Source organism: Camarhynchus parvulus, chromosome 2 (genome assembly GCF_901933205.1).
Source record: "Camarhynchus parvulus chromosome 2, STF_HiC, whole genome shotgun sequence".
Lineage (NCBI taxonomy): Eukaryota > Metazoa > Chordata > Aves > Passeriformes > Thraupidae > Camarhynchus > Camarhynchus parvulus.
The window spans coordinates 110,941,798-110,960,051 of record NC_044572.1 but is presented as its reverse complement, the minus strand read 5'-3'; the positions used below and the strand labels follow the sequence as shown (position 1 = coordinate 110,960,051).

Below are 18,254 nucleotides of genomic sequence, written 5' to 3'. Positions count from 1 at the left end.
CTCCTTCATTCAGTATGGTTCCCCCATTCAAATGACTCTTGGTTGATGTAAAGCAATTCTGATATTGACTGTCCAGAAAAATGACAGGGCACTTATTAGTGATAGGTCTGAATCCCACTACTTGTCTGACCATGAAAACCTTGGGGACACAACCCAATATGCCTAAATCCTATCATTCTTCATTTTGCATACAGTTAAGATGGCTTAATTCTGAAATAGTCAGTCCAACTATAGTAGACTAGATCATTTTCTGTACATTTTCAGAGTTATCTGCTTTCTCTTCTTGTTGCAATGGGAAGCTTTGGCTTATCCTTTATAACTAGGAATTTCCATACATTTGAAAAGAGAAAAAGAAAACATTATGTATAGAAACATAAAGAGGAACACTCTCTCCCTCTGTCAAGCTGATTACTACAGATATTCTAGATATGCAGCTGAATAATTTATTAATAGTAACAATAATTACTATGAGTAGTACTATGAGTATCAATAATTACATGTACAGAAGTCAATTCACCTTTGGAAGCCAAACCTTTTCCTTTTTCATTGCAGCAGTTAAAGAGAAGGAGCCTATACAGATTTGCTTAAGAATCTTGTAGGTAGGCATTCAAAACTATACAAAAAGGAAGAAGACTGAGATACCAGCACTTCTAGGGGATATGAAAAAGAAGCTGCTTATTGTCTTCCTGTAGTATAAAGTGGATAAAATGAGCAGCTCATCTATTTTTTTCTGAAGTGGAGAGAGAGAAAGAAGTAGTGTTAAAGAGGAACAATTGACTGCTGACTGTGAAGCTCCATTAATCTCTAAAGAACCAAGCATGTCTAAGTAAATTGCAGATAAACATTATACCATAGTGGAATAAATAGTCCTGATGTTTACCTGGTCCAACAGGTGCTTTTCCCTCTGGTTTCTCTCTATTCAAAGCTCTCAGTGTTGTTTAGACATTGGTGAGGCAGCACTAATATTTACAGTCAGAGTTTCAGTGTAGATGCATGGACCATAGCTCTCGATAATGGTACAAATGTTTTTTTGTATTGATACACTATATCCAGTTCTTTCCAGACATTGAATCTCAGAAACAGTGAGATGAAAAGCATGTGTATTTTTATAGAAACATTTTAAGACAAATACCATTAATTCTTCGTGAGCATCAATCAAAGTCAGAGAATCATGAAATCATTTGGGCCGGAAAAGACTTCTAAGGTCATGATTGACACAGCACTGCCAAGTCCACTCACAAAAAAATGTCCCTAAGTATCCCTGGAAATTGTATCTTAGGCTATGTCTGTTTGTGGGGTTATGTCAGCAATTTGCCAGTACAGGATAGCAGAGAATCAATAATCTATGGCAAACATGACCCAGCTACAGACAGGAGGGTGTCACAGACATTTCTTTTATGAAAAATCCTCTCTCAGGATTTTTCCTGCTAAAGCTGAGAAGTTCAGCAACAAGATGTAAACAATAGGTTATCTGCTGCTGTGGAATGCAACAGGTCCGTCTGGATTGGCCCAGCTTAGATGTTTAGAAATAATGGCCAATCCAGAACTGAGCTTGCTCGGACACAGTCCAAGAGAGCAGGGTTTGTTATCATTCTTTACTTTTCTATTCTTAGCTTAACAAGCTTCTGAAAAGCTCTCCTGCTTTTTCTTTTTAGTATAGTTATAGCATATGTATATATCATAAAATAATAAATCAAGCCTTCTGATAATGGAATCAACCTTCTCGTCTCTTCCTTCACCCAAGACCCCTTGTGACAACCGTCACAGGAGGGCATGTAACTAGGTTTTTCAGCACAACATCATGAGCAGAGCTATAGAGTTCCCTGTCTGAAGAAGGCTCATGCTGTTCAATTTTACAGTGTTAAACTGGCTCTTTATGAAAAATTTCATATGGACATGCTCTTGTCCGTGTAGTACACTTATGTTGTCTGATTATTTTTATTCCACAAATAAGGAAAATAAAAAGATTGGTTACTGGGTTCAGAACTGGATTCAGTTTCCTCTTCAATACAAACTTAAATTGTATTTTGAATGAAAACATTTAGATATAACTTTATAACAAAAAATCCAAAATACATCTTCAGCTTAGTCCAAACTCTGCCAGCAGAAGCAGGTAGAAAACCCCAAACCTTCTGTCTGGGCAGTTCTTCCAGTGCTTAAGTGTTTGCTCAAGTTTTACATTCAGGTATCCCCATTTTAACCAGCATGAGCAAACATCCCCTCAGCTCATATCCATGACCTTTTCAGATTCAGCAAGTAGAGCTGCTTGCAAGACGCAGTCAAACAGAATTTCTCAGAAAACAGTGACCTGTGTAGACTCCATAGTTCAGGTAACACTACCTACACAGACAGGTTTTTATGACGCAGCTGAAAAATCCAGCATGTATTGTGCAAAGCTCTTTTTTTTACTCACAAAAAAGCAGTTTCTTTATTATAGAAATCTACTGTCATTTCCAAACCTTAAAATATTTCAATGGCAGAAAGAAATTATAATGTTTATTGACAATTTTGGAGATTTCAGGTTAAGCAAGGTGCCCTTGAACTTCGTTTATATGGACAGAATGAAGTTGTTGAACAGATACAATGGATTACAGCTAAGCCTTAATAGTCATAGTTTTGCCTTTGTTAAAGAGAGCTTGTAGGAAAAGTTTAAAATGAGACATTTAAAAATCACAAAAGAAATACACATGAGGTGTCAGTAAAAAAAGTTGGTAAGAGATAAAAACCCATCTAGGCTAGAAAAACATTTTCTGATGTAATCAGTTGGTGGACATTCATGAAAGAACTAATAACTTTTAAAATAAAACCCATCAGTACCTGAATATAAAGGCAGTTTTAAAGCATCATGACAGTTGCATGGTAACAAGAGAGATTAAATGAGATCTGTCTACTGTGGGGCACAGGTAATTTAGAAAAATTAAAAAGAACAAAGCATAAACAAATGCTTTACTACTATCTTGAAAAAATAATTTTTATAGAGAATATGAAACACGAATAATGGAGAATTACAATAGCTTGATAATCAAGAAAAAAGATAACAGTAAACTATTATGGAAGATACAAATAATTAGTAAATAATTAACATAATACAGATTATGAAAAATTAATTTCAAACTGGAATATATTTATATATATTAAATATAAACCAGAGAAGAATATGAAGTGACATTGTAAAGAAATGCAGTACAGGAAATTCTAAATAATGTAGCATACTAAGAAAAAGACAAAAAAAAACACAAAACACAAACAAACAAACAAACAAAAAAAACACACACAAAAGAAAACCCCTTGAGTAAATTTTCAGTGAAAAAGTTTGTAACTGGGATCTGAAATGAAGAGCTATAAAATCAACCATCATGACCTACTCAGACATATGAGGCCTTTTGATGAAAATAAAATAACTTTAGGAAACAAGAAGTGCTAGACTACAGCCCAATAGATTTAGGAAACATGCCCAAAATAGCCATTATGTCATAGTGAAAAAGGCTAATATAGGTCGGAAGCAGTACAGAAGAAGGTCATTAGCATGGTGAAGAAAGTTAAAGATCTTAGCCCCTGATAATAGTTACAGAAAATATTTTTACTACAGGGGATCTCTGCTACCATGAAAACAATTAAGAACTGACTGAAGCTACAGAAATGTCTGATTTGTAATGAGCACAGGCTCAAGTGTTTAGAAGTCCAGACTGAAACATGAAAAAATAATAAAGTGGAAACAGGATTCTATTACCCTGCAGTATGAGAAGAGGTATAGAGGGAACTTAATGTTAGCAAATTAACTTGATTCAAGTAAACACATCCCTTAGAAATTACATTCCTTTGATAGATTCCAAACATATATGTTCAAAGTAATAAATACTAAAAAATATTCCTGCCTCAAACTACAAGGATAGACTAAATTATTTACAAATACCTTCTAAGAAGTTATTGTCACAGTACTCTGGCAACAGGGGAATCAAAATTGAAAACAATAAGAACTTAAATTTAAGTAGAATAATTCTTTTGTGTCGATTATCTTGCTTTTTGTTTGTTTATATTCAAGGAAGATAAATGTTTCCTTAAGTTAGCCAGACCAAGAAAGACTTTTGTCTTCAGCCACTAAAAATCCCTCAATGGAATATTACTATGAGCCAGCTGGTTGCAGACATGCATTTTTAAATGCTTGACACTAAAGATATATGAGGTACATACCAACCTCTTTAGTATCAGTGGTGATCATCAACTTAATATTGTAGCAAATCTAGATTCTGATCAGTCAGCCTTTTCTTCCCCTTGTATATAACACCATAGACTGCCAACAAGCTCTCCTGCTTGAGATTTCACAGCCAGTGAGGGATGCTTGAGGTGATGGGTGACCTCAGACATGCATCCTGAGCAGCTTTCAGTTCCTCAAGAAAGGTGGATGGTCCTCTCCTTCCCTCTTTCACTCTGAACCTCTATTTCCATGGGAAGAACATTTGGCTGTATGGGCCTCTAGGGAGGAGCTGCTATGAAGGGACTGGAGGGGCAAAGTAGATGTCAATACAGTACACATCAAGAGGCAATTTGAAAAGGAATACCAGCTGAACTGACAGTGGAATTCAGCTGGCTCCCTGTGTTCAAAATCTTGTACTTAGATTTTAAATGAGATTGTTAACTGCTGCATTTTTATGGTATATTGAGAGAGTTAAAAAAAAATTCTTAAAAAAATACAGTAGGAGCATCACTAGGACATACCCAAACCTATGACACACAAAACCATGACCTTAGTCTTTAGGTACTGAATGTGGCAGACTGGTGCCTGTCTGCAAATATCATTTCAGAATGACAAAGTCCATATAATTAGACTATAGCACTAGCACTGCTGCATATTGAGAATATCTGTAACAGAAGTGATGCAAACACAATTTTCATGGAAAAAAAAACCCAAACAAATTCCTATTTGTCCAGCAAATACAGACACAATTTCTAAAATACCCAGCCGTGAGTTTAATAATCTGGAAAGAATCCAAAGCACCCTACCAAGAATGCAATTAGTCTGCAAATAGGGTAGGTCTAACCACTTCCACCTGGCTGGTGCTCTCCATTTCCTAAGTACCTACCTCTACAGGGAGCCTACATCATGTAAGCAGCTACCAGGTGGAAGCTATGTCTACTCTTCAGTATTGGACCAGCGACTATTTTGAATAAATGAGATTGATCAAAAATGAAATAGTTTTCACAGTGGCCTGTTATTTCTTTATTTCTACCTATTAATTCAATTGAGGATGCTAAACCACTTTGAATGGAAAGTCTGGAAAGATCCTCAAACTTGCCAGTGAAGTCATTATGCCCTGCTGATAACAAGTTAATTCAAATAGCAGGTTATTAACCACAGATGCAATCCAGAATTACATAACAAGCAAAATGCTGTGTTGGTTTTTTTTAATATTTCATCAGCATAACTTTCTTCCTCTCCTATAGCAGAAAAAAAATCTCTAGTCCCACATTATGGAATCAGAACAATGTTTTGCAATGTAGATAAACTTCTCGGGAAGGGTACTCTCTGTTTTATTAGCAACCACACAAAGCTCTGCTGTCACTTTGCTGATAGACATATGCTTCCAAAACAATTCAGTCCTACGCTTGACTTGTGCACAGTCCCTATGAATATCTACAAGGCTAATATATACATACAGCCAGCCAATCAGAACAAAAGTATCAGCATTGTTTCAGGTTCATCCTCAGGTGTTTTATTAGCAGACTTTCATTAAAGTCTTCAACTAAAAAGCATAAGCAAAGTTAGATGACCCTTTAGTACACTTTTTGTCCTGCACAAAAATAAGAAAATAATCACTATCCAAGGAAAGCACAAAATGTAGCAGGAAAATTAGATGTTTAAATTAATCACAGTATATTAAATGTGTAGTAATGACCATTACAAGTAAGTACTTACATTTCTTATATTTCTTTCAAGAACTATTCAATGTAGTGACTATATGTAAATATATTGCATTTTCCTACAGATATGACTTGAATTTTAAGTTTATACCTATAGATGGTGAAAGAGATACTGCATTTTTACTTTTATTTGACAGGCACATCATTGAATAAAAATTGATTTTCATTTCCCACACAGAACTATTGGCCTTTAAGTACAGTATTCATCTCACGAGATGCCTTACTTCCATCTATCAGCAGCCTTGTACTAGTGATGATAATTGACAAAACAATGAATCAAGTTGTATGTCTACACTAAGTTCTACATACACACACACACAAAAAAAGAATTGCTGTATCTGTATCACATACACCACCCCTGCTCACCTGTCTAAAGCATGGCCTACACCAAGCTACAAAGTCACCCCAAAAGAACAGCCAACAAATGTTTAACAAGCTGGGCACAGCCCTTTCTTGAACTAAGTTTAAAAAGCCTTTTAAACAGTCACATTCTCATGGCAAAGCCAAATGAGCACACAGCTACATACATGAAGAAAATATCCAAGCTAAAAAACTCTGCCTGAGTATAGTCTTAATACAACTTTAAATGCTATTTTGTCTCAGGAAAGCTAAGTATTTGGTGTAAAGGATCAATTTTTTTTATTACTACCAGCCTTGCTAAAAACTATAAAATAAGGAAATAAAAAGTGTTTGTCTCTTTCAGGTCCCAGAGAATTGTATGTGATGTGCATTTTTCACAATCATCTTAGTTTGAATTTAGAGAAACAACAAAACAGTTGCTAGTCCTTTCACAATCCATTTTGAAGAATACAAAATATTTTATGGCACAAGAAAGGGAAAATTAACTGAAAACTTCTCCACACTGTTCTAACAGTTGTTTACAGAGATCCTATTCACCATCTCTTCCTCAGGATTTTTCTTTCATATGTGATATATTTCATTCATTACAGAGCTGAAACCTACTCAAAAGTACCTTTGATCTAGGCAGTCCTGGACAATTTCTGTTCTCTAAGATACATTTGCTATTACAGGACAGAAACAAGAAGAGGACAGCAGTTTAGATAATACAGTTAATATATGTGGAATTATTCTTAGTAAGGGATGATATCTGCTAATTAGCTTTCATAAATTATTTTTCTTAAAACATAATTTAGTTTACAAAGGATGAACAAGTCAGAAAATGAAAGCCAGATGATCACACTGGATTCACGAAGACACTAATGCTAGAATCATTTTGAAGGTATTGACTACTCTTGTAACTAAGGCTGTTAATTAACTGCAAATATTCTGCTTGATTTAAATTTTTTAAAGTGCAGGATGTGTAAATATTTTCAGGGCCTTCTAAGTGCCTCTTTACCAGTTTATTCTAATGTAAATTACAAATGATTACAACAAACACACTGTGTATGCACAAGGACTTATTATCTTCCCATCCAAGCAATTAAATAGCAACATAAACATATACAGCAGTATATAAAACAAAACAGGCAACTGTTTCTTCTGGAATATTATGTTTACTCATATACTTACTCTTTTATCAGTGTGATAAAATCCAGTTTCTCAAAATTATAAGCATTTTCCTTTTTTATTTTTTAAAGAAATATTTACAATTTACCCAATGTCAAAGAATGATCACTCTGAAAATAAAATAAAGATGAGTATACAAGCAAACCTTTTAAACACCTGACAAATTTGCAATTTAAGATTTTTTTCTTATTGACTTATACCTATTCCTTAAAACATGGAAGAGGGATCAATCAAATCTATGTGCAAGAACTTCTCAGCAATATTAGGCCTTCCATAGAGGAGTGGCAGCGGTTGAATTTTTTTCTTTAAGCCACTTTACTGCCAACTATCCAAAGTAAGTAGGTTCCATCTTAGAGATGCATCATATGTCTATATATACATTTACCTGTATATACATTTACCTATATATACATTTTCAAGACAGATGCAAAATTATAAGCCATTAGCCAAAAAAAACCTAAACCACAGAACAAAAAAAAAAAATCACATAAAGTTCCTTCTTATTTAATTCAAAATTCAAAAATTTCTAAAGAGGATTACTTTTCACTTTTTCCAAACACAGTGAAGATATCAGATTGCTGACCCAACTGCACATTTCTCAAACACAGCAGTGCAAAGCACCTCAAGCAATCAAGAAATCACTAACTACCAAAGCCACCTTTGTCTTTTTGAACAATATATCCATTAAATCTGTTGATTTAGCAGGCTTTCTTGCAGCTTTTGGAAGGCACTGGGCATCATTCCTATGGGATGATGTGCACAAGAACTGCAGAAATGGATCTTATTACAACACACCATTGAGTACTTCTGGCCCATGTTTCAAACAGAAGAAAGACCGAGTACTTGAGACAGGGAGAGAAGCCCTTGGTAGATACACTAACTGAACAGTGTCAAAAAACTCTGGGAAAGCTGAAGATAACAGAAAAACACTTTGATGCTCTGTAATTCAACAAAGTTTTATATCATCATAAGCTAAACCAATTTAAACACAGACCCCAGTAAATCTCCAGCAAATATAAATCCTATCTACCTTTCCAGATCACATCATAACATTCAATAAAGAGTACAATTTGTGGTAGAGAGATGGTGAACATGGCCAGACCAATCCTTTAACCTTACTGCAGACCATTATTTTCTACTGCGTAATTGATTATTTTTACACTAAATCATCATTCTTTTTTGTTAGAAGGAATTGAGGAGAAAAAAATATGTGTTGCGGAAACAGAACAGAGCTGTGACTTAGAAAATGTGCAAACACATCTCTCAGTGGGATTTTGTCACCACAATCACAGCAGTATGCTGTAAATAGCTTTTCTTTAGCTGAGTTGCTCAGGCTTCAGAATGACATTATTAGTATTAAACGGTACCTTTGGAAACTAGCAATTTATGTTATAAATTCTCTGTTGTTTTCTTGAAGCTTTAAATGGAAAAGTGTAACTTGTTTTAGAGTTTCTGTAAATAGGAAAAGTTTCATTGAGACTTTCAAATTATAGTCTTCAGAAGTCAAACAGAAGTGCTTGTGGCAGGCATAGTTTGAAATCTTAACTGTTTAGGGCAAGATATATTTTTACATTCACTCAGAATGTAAGATTTCAGAAGTTTTTAGAAAGGCTGTGAGGTGGAAAAGTTCAGCATGTACGCATAGCTGATGAAGATTCATTTGGAGACATGAACATACCCAGGGCTGGCAGAAAAATTTATGTGATAAAGATGGTACATTAGGTCAGAGGTTGCTAAAAGTGAATTTCAGATTCTTCAGGGACATTCTCCTTTTAGTCAATAAAGGGCAAATGGCCATTCTCTTGTTCCATTTCTCTCTGCAGGCTTCAGTGAAGTTGACCATAAGGTAAGGTTGTACTTCATGACAAGGACAGACAGGTTCCTGGCAAACTGCTTAAAAGACCTCTTATTTGTGATCTCCCTGTATGAAACCATTTCTTCATCCTTTTCAAAAATTAAAGGCTGCTTGCAGAAGTAGTACTGTCACAGCACAGTCTTAAGTACTAATAGGAAAGTAACACTGTCCTACCTACTCAATACATCTACTACAGTTCACCAAACTGGTCCAAGTGCTTTGAAGAAAATCTGTTCACTGTTAAAGAATAAGCATCAAAAACTGGAAACAAAAATTAATTCTCCTACTCCCCTAAAGATCAAGCCATCTCATAGGAAAATTTCCTTGAATTAAAAGATCAGAGTGACAAATGGTACTAAAGCCTTAGTTCAATTGTACTATTGAGTTTTTTGCTAAAGCTCAGTTTTTATACATTACTTTTAAAGTAATTTGTACTTCCTCTCAACTAAGAGATTTTTCCCATTTATAAAACTCTGATCTGTTATTCACCTCATTACCCTCCCATGGTATAGCTAAGAATTGCCTTGAGATATTGGGAATATTTGAGTACCTAAGAAACTTCCTAAAAAATATATAAAGCTAAAAAGCAATTAAACATGAAGCCTGACCAGGCTACTTTATTAAATGTAAGTTCTATAGTGTATAGTAATGAACTCAGGTTCTTTGCTGTCATCGTTATGTTGGGACCTCCATAATGAACTTAAGAATAAATGAAGTTTCCTAAAGCACCAGATAAGAACTGAAATAAATTACTTTACCTTCTAAGAAAAAATAATTCTCTTTGGAGAACCGTAGTTTTTGCATACAATGCCAAATAAAGTCTTTCAGAGCATTAACATGCCCCAGAATATCGGGGAATTAACGGTGTAGTCTTTTGCTGACATAAAGAAACATAGTATGTATGTATTATAAAGAAAAACTTCAAGCAGAAAACTCCTACTCTACTGCATGCATTTCTCCTTCTAGAGAGAAGACAGGAGAATAAACAACATATTTGACACAGAACATAAATACATGAAATTTACCATGATGCAATAAAGGAAAAAAAGAAAATTAGAAAGGTTGAAGACAACCAGATTTTCTGGGTTGGTGTGATTCCCCCCTCATTCCAACTCACTTTCAGCTGTATTTCTGCTTTTCAGCTAAAAATGAAAAGGATATTTGTATACTTGGGAATTCACCTAGTTATCCTCAGTATGGATATTACTTACCACCCTTGCCCTGACTATGTCCTTAGCTGCTCAAAAAAAAAATGCTTTTGCTCAAGCTACAATGTCATGCTTCCTACGACATAAAAGATGAAAAGGTAAGAAAGTGAGCAAACCAACATCCATTATTTCACTGGAAGTTGAAGAAGAAACAAAAGCTGAACTGAGAAAATTATGTGTGTTCAGTATTTAGAAGGCAGGCTAAGAAACTAAATATAATTTCCATAACTTATAAATCTCACTTCAAAAAGAACTTTATTGCAATTAGGGTTTGGGGTTTTTCTGTAGTAAAAGATGTTCATAAAAGTTTTATGAAATCCAACTAGAAAATTTGTAGATACAAGATGCAAGGTAAACCAGCGTAATATGAAGACTTCACTGCCATCCCATGCAAAGATTCCACTATTTCCAATAGCTTTGCTTTATCTGAGTGCTGCTTAGAAAACCTACCACTACTAGTCTATGATCACATATCAGCAAACAGAAGAGCACTTTTGCCTATGTTGAAAAACAATCTCTGGGCTGGAAAAAAAGGTCAAGGGAACAGCAAACACAAATAAAAGAAAAGGTCATTACCAGGCTAATAACATGAAAGGCAGATATGCCTTACAGTAAAGCATAAACAAAAAAAAATACAAAAGAGAAAGATATTCTTTGCCTAAATAACTTCTATGGAGACAAGGTCTATGTGGTTTGGGGGAAATTGTGAGGCTAGGCTGCAATAAGAACACCACAGCTGTCAGTTACTGTACAGATGAAGTACAAGATGATGAACAATGAAGGATGATTTGCTGCATTCTGCACTTAGATATCTTGCTGACACATAAAATCTCCACTGCTATCATGTACACCAACCCATCACAGAAGGGCTATAGTTACAGGAAAAGATAAATACACCCCGTCATTATATAGGGCTATTTGCACATGACTCTACACTTTTCAGATCTTAATGCCTCTATATTTAAAACGTTATAGACATCAACAGAAAGGACAAGAAAATAAAGTTTTAGGGACTAAGTGTTCACAGAGTCTTTTATTTGCCTCTCCTTCAGGCACAGAAATATAAAGATCTTGCAGAGGATCTGGTCAAAGGAGTTATAAAGACGTAAACAAGGGTTTCAAATCAGATGGTGAGGAGTTACATCCTAGGCATCAAGGAGGAAAGAAGGTCCTGATCTATTAGAGCTGTATTTGGCTTAAAGGGGTGAATGAAGAATGAATTGGTTATTTAATAAGCAGCCTTTGATTGACACAATAAATCACACCTATATAATATGCAAAAGCCAGTCACAGGCAGATCAATGCCATTTAACCCATCTTTATTTTCATTTCCACCTCTTCTGACTACGTTTTGAAAGGAAGGACAAAAACAGGCGTCAAAATTAAGTCTGTTTTTTCTCTGGGTTTTTTAGAAACTTTTGAGTCCTCAATAGCATTTTCTTTGCAGGTTCTGGTTCTTTTTAAAGCCAATTAGAGTCACCAGTCCTATTCTCATATTTTCTCCCCCAGACCAAAACACCATCCAGATGAAGTGCTCTACCTCCATAGACATCATAAAATTGATGCAGTTTTTCAGGGAAATATCTAGGATGGAAAAGACAGCCCAAAAACCACTTCCACAAGAACCCTAATAGCATATAATCATAGCATCATTTAAGTTAGAAAACTTTTAAATTCATGATATCCAACCACAACCTAATACTGCCAAGTCCAGTACTAAACCATGTCCTTAAGTGCCACATCCACACACCTTTTAAATGACTCCAGAGACTGTGACTCACCCTGGGCTGAGTCATTGTTTCCCTTGGGGCAGCCTGCTCTGATGCTTGACAACCCTTTCCGTGAAGAAATTTTCTCTAATATCTAATCTTAACCTCCCCTGGAACAACCTGAGAACATTTTCTTTGGTCCTCTCACTCGTTACCTGTGAGCAGAGACTGACCACCACTTCACTACAACCTCCTTTCAGGTGGCAATAAAGTCTCCCCTGAGCCTCCCTTTCTCTGGACTAAACATCCCCAGTTCCCCCAGCCACTTCTCATCAGACCTTTGCTCCAGACCCTTCACCAGCTCTGTCATTCTTCTCTGCACAAGCTCCAGCACCTCAATATTTTCTCCTGAACTGAGAAGCCCAAAACTGAACACAGGATTCAAGGCGTGGCCTCACCAGGACTAAGTACAGGATAATAATCACTGTCCTGATCCCTTTGGCTACACTATTTCTGATAAAGGCCAGGATGCCATTGGCACCAGCTGGGCACACCTCCCACAGGGGTGCTCACTGCCGCTGGCTTGTGCTGGTGTCTGGTAGAGCAGGACACAGCCTACAGCTGGCAGTGGAGCAGCTGAGTGTTCCCACCAGGAGCTCAGCCTGGGCAGTTCTATCAGTTGTGGTAGGTGCAGAGCTTAAAAGAGGTCATGGCTTTCATCCAGGTGGATACTATTGCTTCCTGGTCAAGCTGGCAGAGCTTCAGCACCTCTCACTTGAAATGCATGCCACAGCCATGTCCTGTTTGCAGGCCTGGGTGTTGACATTTCTTAAGGGCTTCCTTTATATGTCTGGAGAACTTAGCCAATGTTGCTTCTGGCCCTGCCCAGGTCCCACCAAACACTGTGGCATGAGCTGCGAGTTCCTGATGGCTGTCTCAGATTGTGGAGGATCTGTTGTCCAGCAAGGATGGACAGATCTATCTGGTTTATCTGAACAATCAGCATGAATGGGATTGTACCTGTAAGTCCTGCCTTTACCTAATTGTTGATGTTACTGATTTTTTGGCACTAATATATGTGTTGCTGGGACCATATTGTTTTATAAACCTTTTTCAGAAGGACAACTAACAAACCTGACAAGTTGCTTATAAACTCATATCATCTCCTGTAAAGTTGTTCATTCCTTCTGAGACAACTTCTCCTGAACTACTCCACTTGCACAGCTGGGCACATTCTGCTATCAGTTACAAGGTCTTGAGAAGCCACGCAAGCCACTAAACTTCACACTACTTCTTCCAAATGCCTCAGCTTTCAAACACATTACCATGCTCCACGTGTGACTGCTTTATTACTTTTTATTTTGTTAGGCTCTGACTTTGAGCTCAATATTTCTTTCCAGATCAGATCTCCATTTTAATATTTCGTTTTGCCCTGAGTTTTGCCAGAGAGACTGGCAGCAAAGATAGCTGCTGGAAGCCACTTGAACATAAAGCATGGCCCAGAGAGTGGGGTGATTTTAACTGTGGTCATGAGAAATTACAAACATAAGAACTGAAGAAAAAATTCCTTAGAGATTTAGAGAAAAGCCAGAAGAATGTCGTACATGCAAGAAGAAATTGTGACTACTACTTTTAAGGTATTGAACCAGAGATATAGAAGAATACGTTTGGCAGAGGATAACAATGGCAAATAGCCTTGGGAATCTGGAGAGAGTTCAGAGCTAAATACCCAAAGGAGAGGCAATCCATTCAATAAAGTCTGTTTGCCTCTTTACATCTGAGAAATGCCCACTGTTGTCCAGCATGAATATATACAGAATTCCATATAGTTTTATTACAGTCATTATTTTAGGATAAAAAAGACTTTCTTCTTTCCTAATATTTAACAATTATGGTTGCCTTGTAACACATTAATTAACAGCAACCAATCAACTTGGGTATTAAAGCACAATTTAGAGTGTTTGCTTTTTCAGTGATATTTGGCCTGGTACCGGTACAAGTGTGGTAGAGAACTAAGCAGATTACAGAAGGTGTATCAAAAGCCATATTTACTTGTAGGATTGCTTTCCAGACACAGCAATCATGATGGGTAAATGCAGATTTAACCTCTGAACTATTAAAGGTAAACAGTCCAAAGAACTAGAGATTGTCAAAACAGCATCCAGCATTAATAGCTCGTCTTGTACAATGCAAATGTAAAGCCATGTTTTCTTCTACGTACAGTACATTTATTACTTCAATGCACAATAAAACTGCAATATCTGGAGCAGTAATTTTACATGTGCTCTTCTTAGATTTTTGACCATATCTTCATATTTTCTTCACCAAGCTTTCCTTGTAGTATATAAAATGAACTTTCAAGGATGTTTCTGTTGCCTGATAAAACTCATACAGTAAAACTTTTCACAATCTGTCTTTAACTACATCTACTTCCAAAAATGTCAGACATTTTTTGGCATTTATTCACAGTGGAATTCCAACACTTGCAGACGTGTCCACACTTCTCAGACATCTCAGATCATTTATGAGATAGTAAGCACAGAATCACAATATCACTGCACTTTTATGGTTGGAAGGCACCTCTGGAGATCATCTAGTCTAACCCCCCTACCAAGGCAGGATCACCCTGGTTACACAGGTTGCAGGTTACACAGCAACTTGTCCAGGTGGATTTTGAAAATTTCCAGAGACTGAGACTCTGTCACCTGCTTGGGCATCCTGTACAAGTACTCTGCCACCCTCAATGTAAAGAAGTTCTTCCTCAGGCTGAGGTGAAACTTCTTGTGTTTTAGTTTATGGCCACTGCTCCTCACTCTATTGCTGGGCACCACCAAAAAGGATCTGGCACCATACCCTTGGCACCTGCCTTCATATACATTAATGAAATCCCCTCTAGAAGTTTTCCAGACTGAACAGGCACAGTTCACAGAGTCTCTCCTCGTAAGAAAGATTCTCCTGACCCTTCATCATTCTTGTGACCCTCCACTGGACCCTCTCCAGTAACTCCTCATCATTCTTGTATTGAGGAGCCTACAACTGGACACAACAGGGCTGAGTAGAGGGAGAGGATCACCTCCCTTAACCTGCTAGCCACACTCTTCCCAATGCACCCCAGGATACCACTGGCCCTCCTGGCCACAAGTTTTCAAAAAAGGGACTTGTGCACTAAAGCAGCTTTCTCATGCATGACTATCAGGCTAGCTCCCTTCTGGATGCCTAAGCATCCTGAGCCTCTGCTAGATGGCCTCATAACCATAATGCATCAAAACACTTCCATAAACTTTTGCAGCAGGTCTGTAGCTGAAAGCTAAAAAATCTGTTTTGTTTTTTTTCTTTTAAACATAATTAAGTCATGTGAAAGTCTGAGATACACCTACAGAGAGGCCAGACCATTGTAACACTAGGGAGTAATTGCAAGAATGACTGGCAGTCGTGAGTAAAGAGCAAAGCTGTTCATTAGATATTTTTCTATGAGCTGAATGACATAAATCCTTTGGGATTTAAATACTCTCTGGGCTATGTTTGAAATGTAGTTAAGATAACCAAGACCACTGAGTATTCAAAATAATGATAACTTAATTTTGTAGAAACAAAAGTGATTAAACTGAAGGAACTCTGAATTTTGCAATGGCCCAAAATGCGGATTTTTAAAAAAATAAATTACAGTGTAATTGTAATGTTTTAAAAATCTCATTAAAATGGTTCTCAAAAAAAGGGTTCTCAGCATTCTGTTGCTGCACTGAAAATTCAAACATTCACATGTAGTATTGGACTCATTAAAATTTTCTTACCAGATATGAGAGGCTTAGTTCCTGTACTCTCATTCCACTCCACAACCTCATTAAATAATCTCAGTCTGATTGTGAAACTAACTGCAGAGCCCTTCATTTATTAAAACAATTTTTAAAATCAAACTATAGAACAGTGAGAAGAAAATTGGATTTTTTTAATCTCTAGTTTAAATAATCAAAAGCTATACTAGAAAAGGCAGTGCAAACATTTTCCTCACAATACATTGCATAATAATATTAAAACGTGGATCTAATTTGTGAATGTTGTAGCTTTACACATACACATAGAAGCTACCTGAATTCGCTCAGATGCTTTGCTTTGAATGTTATATTGCTGCTTCCATTTGGCTTATTTCTACTGTCTTTCCTAAGGCAAATCATCCAGTACAAGAGAGATTTCTTCATTCACTAGTACATTTCTGGGTGAATAGTTCCACTTATGAAGGGTAAAAACGCTATTCCTACATAAGGACTTTAAGGTCCTTTGTTTAAAGAGAAGAAACAAAAGGAAGTAGTGAATTTGTTTCTTACTGAAAAACAGAATATGAAACATAGAACCCCAAGTCATTACAGACATTACCTAGATGCTTATATTTTTGAATACATAGAAAGATTTTTTCAGGCACCAAATTCCTTCCTAACTGCTTAAGCATTCAAGTTATCACAAAAGAGGCTTACAGACTACATTATCTTTCGCATGCATGACTATCTCAGGGTAGATCCCCTTCAGATACCTTAAGCATCTTGAAGCTCAGTCTGTTAGATGGTCACATAAACATGATGCACCAAAACTCTTATAAAACTTTTGCATCAGGTCTGTGAAATGCGGGTGGGGAAAGCTACAACTGAGAGATACAAAAAATCTCTTCGAAGCAAATTTTTGCTTCATAAAGTAGTTAAAGTTACATGAATGTTTGAGATACAATTGCAGAGAGGCCAGACCATTGTATGTTGTTCGACTTTTTTTTCAGTATCTACCAAAAGAGTTTTATGAGGAAGATAAAGAACTGAAGTAAAACCAAAATGAGAATGTCTACTATTCCCAAATTCCTTTTGATGCACAGGATAGGTCTAAAATCTAAACAAGTTTTAAAAAACATGATCGCTTAGAGAAAAAAAAAAAAAACACTTTTTTTTTTTTAAAGTCAACAGTACTTTATTTGCCATGGAGGTCTTGCAGATGATGCTAGAAGACAACGCTTTAGAGAATCCTCAACATCTATGACCAGTCCCAGACTCTGCAAAATTTCTGCTATATCAAATAGAAAGTTTTGCACCATTTTATGACTCATGGACCCAGAGGTCCTTTTCAGTGGTACAATCGCTGAAAGTCATAATAACAAAATCTAGAGTTTACTTTGGGGATGAGAGAGCTCTCTCTCTATTTATTTTACAACAGCATATTGCAGCTGTGATCATTCCAGGGGTGTATGTCACCTAGACAATGTACCTAAGAACTTTGTGTGACCACTGGTTGCCACAAGAACTGCTAGCATTAGAGAAAATTGAGCCAAATAATCTAGCATCCAGCATTTTAATCACTGAGAAACTTGTTGGCAAATGCTGCTCTAATAACACTAATTGGATAAAGTAGGTGCAGGGCTAATTAAGCTGTACTGATTCTTTTTTCTTTATGTCCTAAATACATATTTTTACTAGATTTCATTCTACTTGATAGGAGGCTGTTGAAATTAATCACATAGGATAAGTTTAGCCATCTGCAATGAAGCTCCACAGAAGTATCAGGAAATCTTCAGTTTGGTTTTCATTAAGCTGTGGCAGAGAATTTGGCCTGAAGCCAGTCTTCTGTTACAGCTTTAAATTTGGCCCACTGTCAACATCTGCAAACAAAACTTGTATGGCTTTTACAATACAGCATTTAATAATTTAGTATTAAATTAAGTTATGTATTCCTTGACAGATTTAGGCACAAAAAATGAAAACGATGTTTTTTGGAACAGCCAAAAAGACAAGAGAAAAAACCATGTACTAACTGGATATGGCATAGTTCGTTGTACTTTTCGCATGTACAGCTATTAATAAAGAAAATAATTAAAAGGGAAGGGACATTCCAATCAAAACTGTTCTACAGTCAGTGTTTATACAGACTATGTCCATGTGTGGAATACATGGATATTTTTGAAAAAGAGTAGAAGACTGAAAAAAAATGCTATGCTAGGAAAGCTGTGGTAAACTCAAACCAGCATAGTACACTGCTCTCTCAGCTATTTTAGTAGGAGTAGGA

The 18,254-nt window shown here is 36.4% G+C and overlaps 1 protein-coding gene across 2 annotated transcripts in view; it reads right to left on the bottom strand.

Moving 5' to 3' along the window:
- The window catches only part of SNTG1 (syntrophin gamma 1), a 318,609-nt gene that overhangs the window by 186,194 nt on the left and 114,161 nt on the right, over nucleotides 1-18,254 (bottom strand). The gene's annotated exons all lie outside the window — the stretch shown is intronic.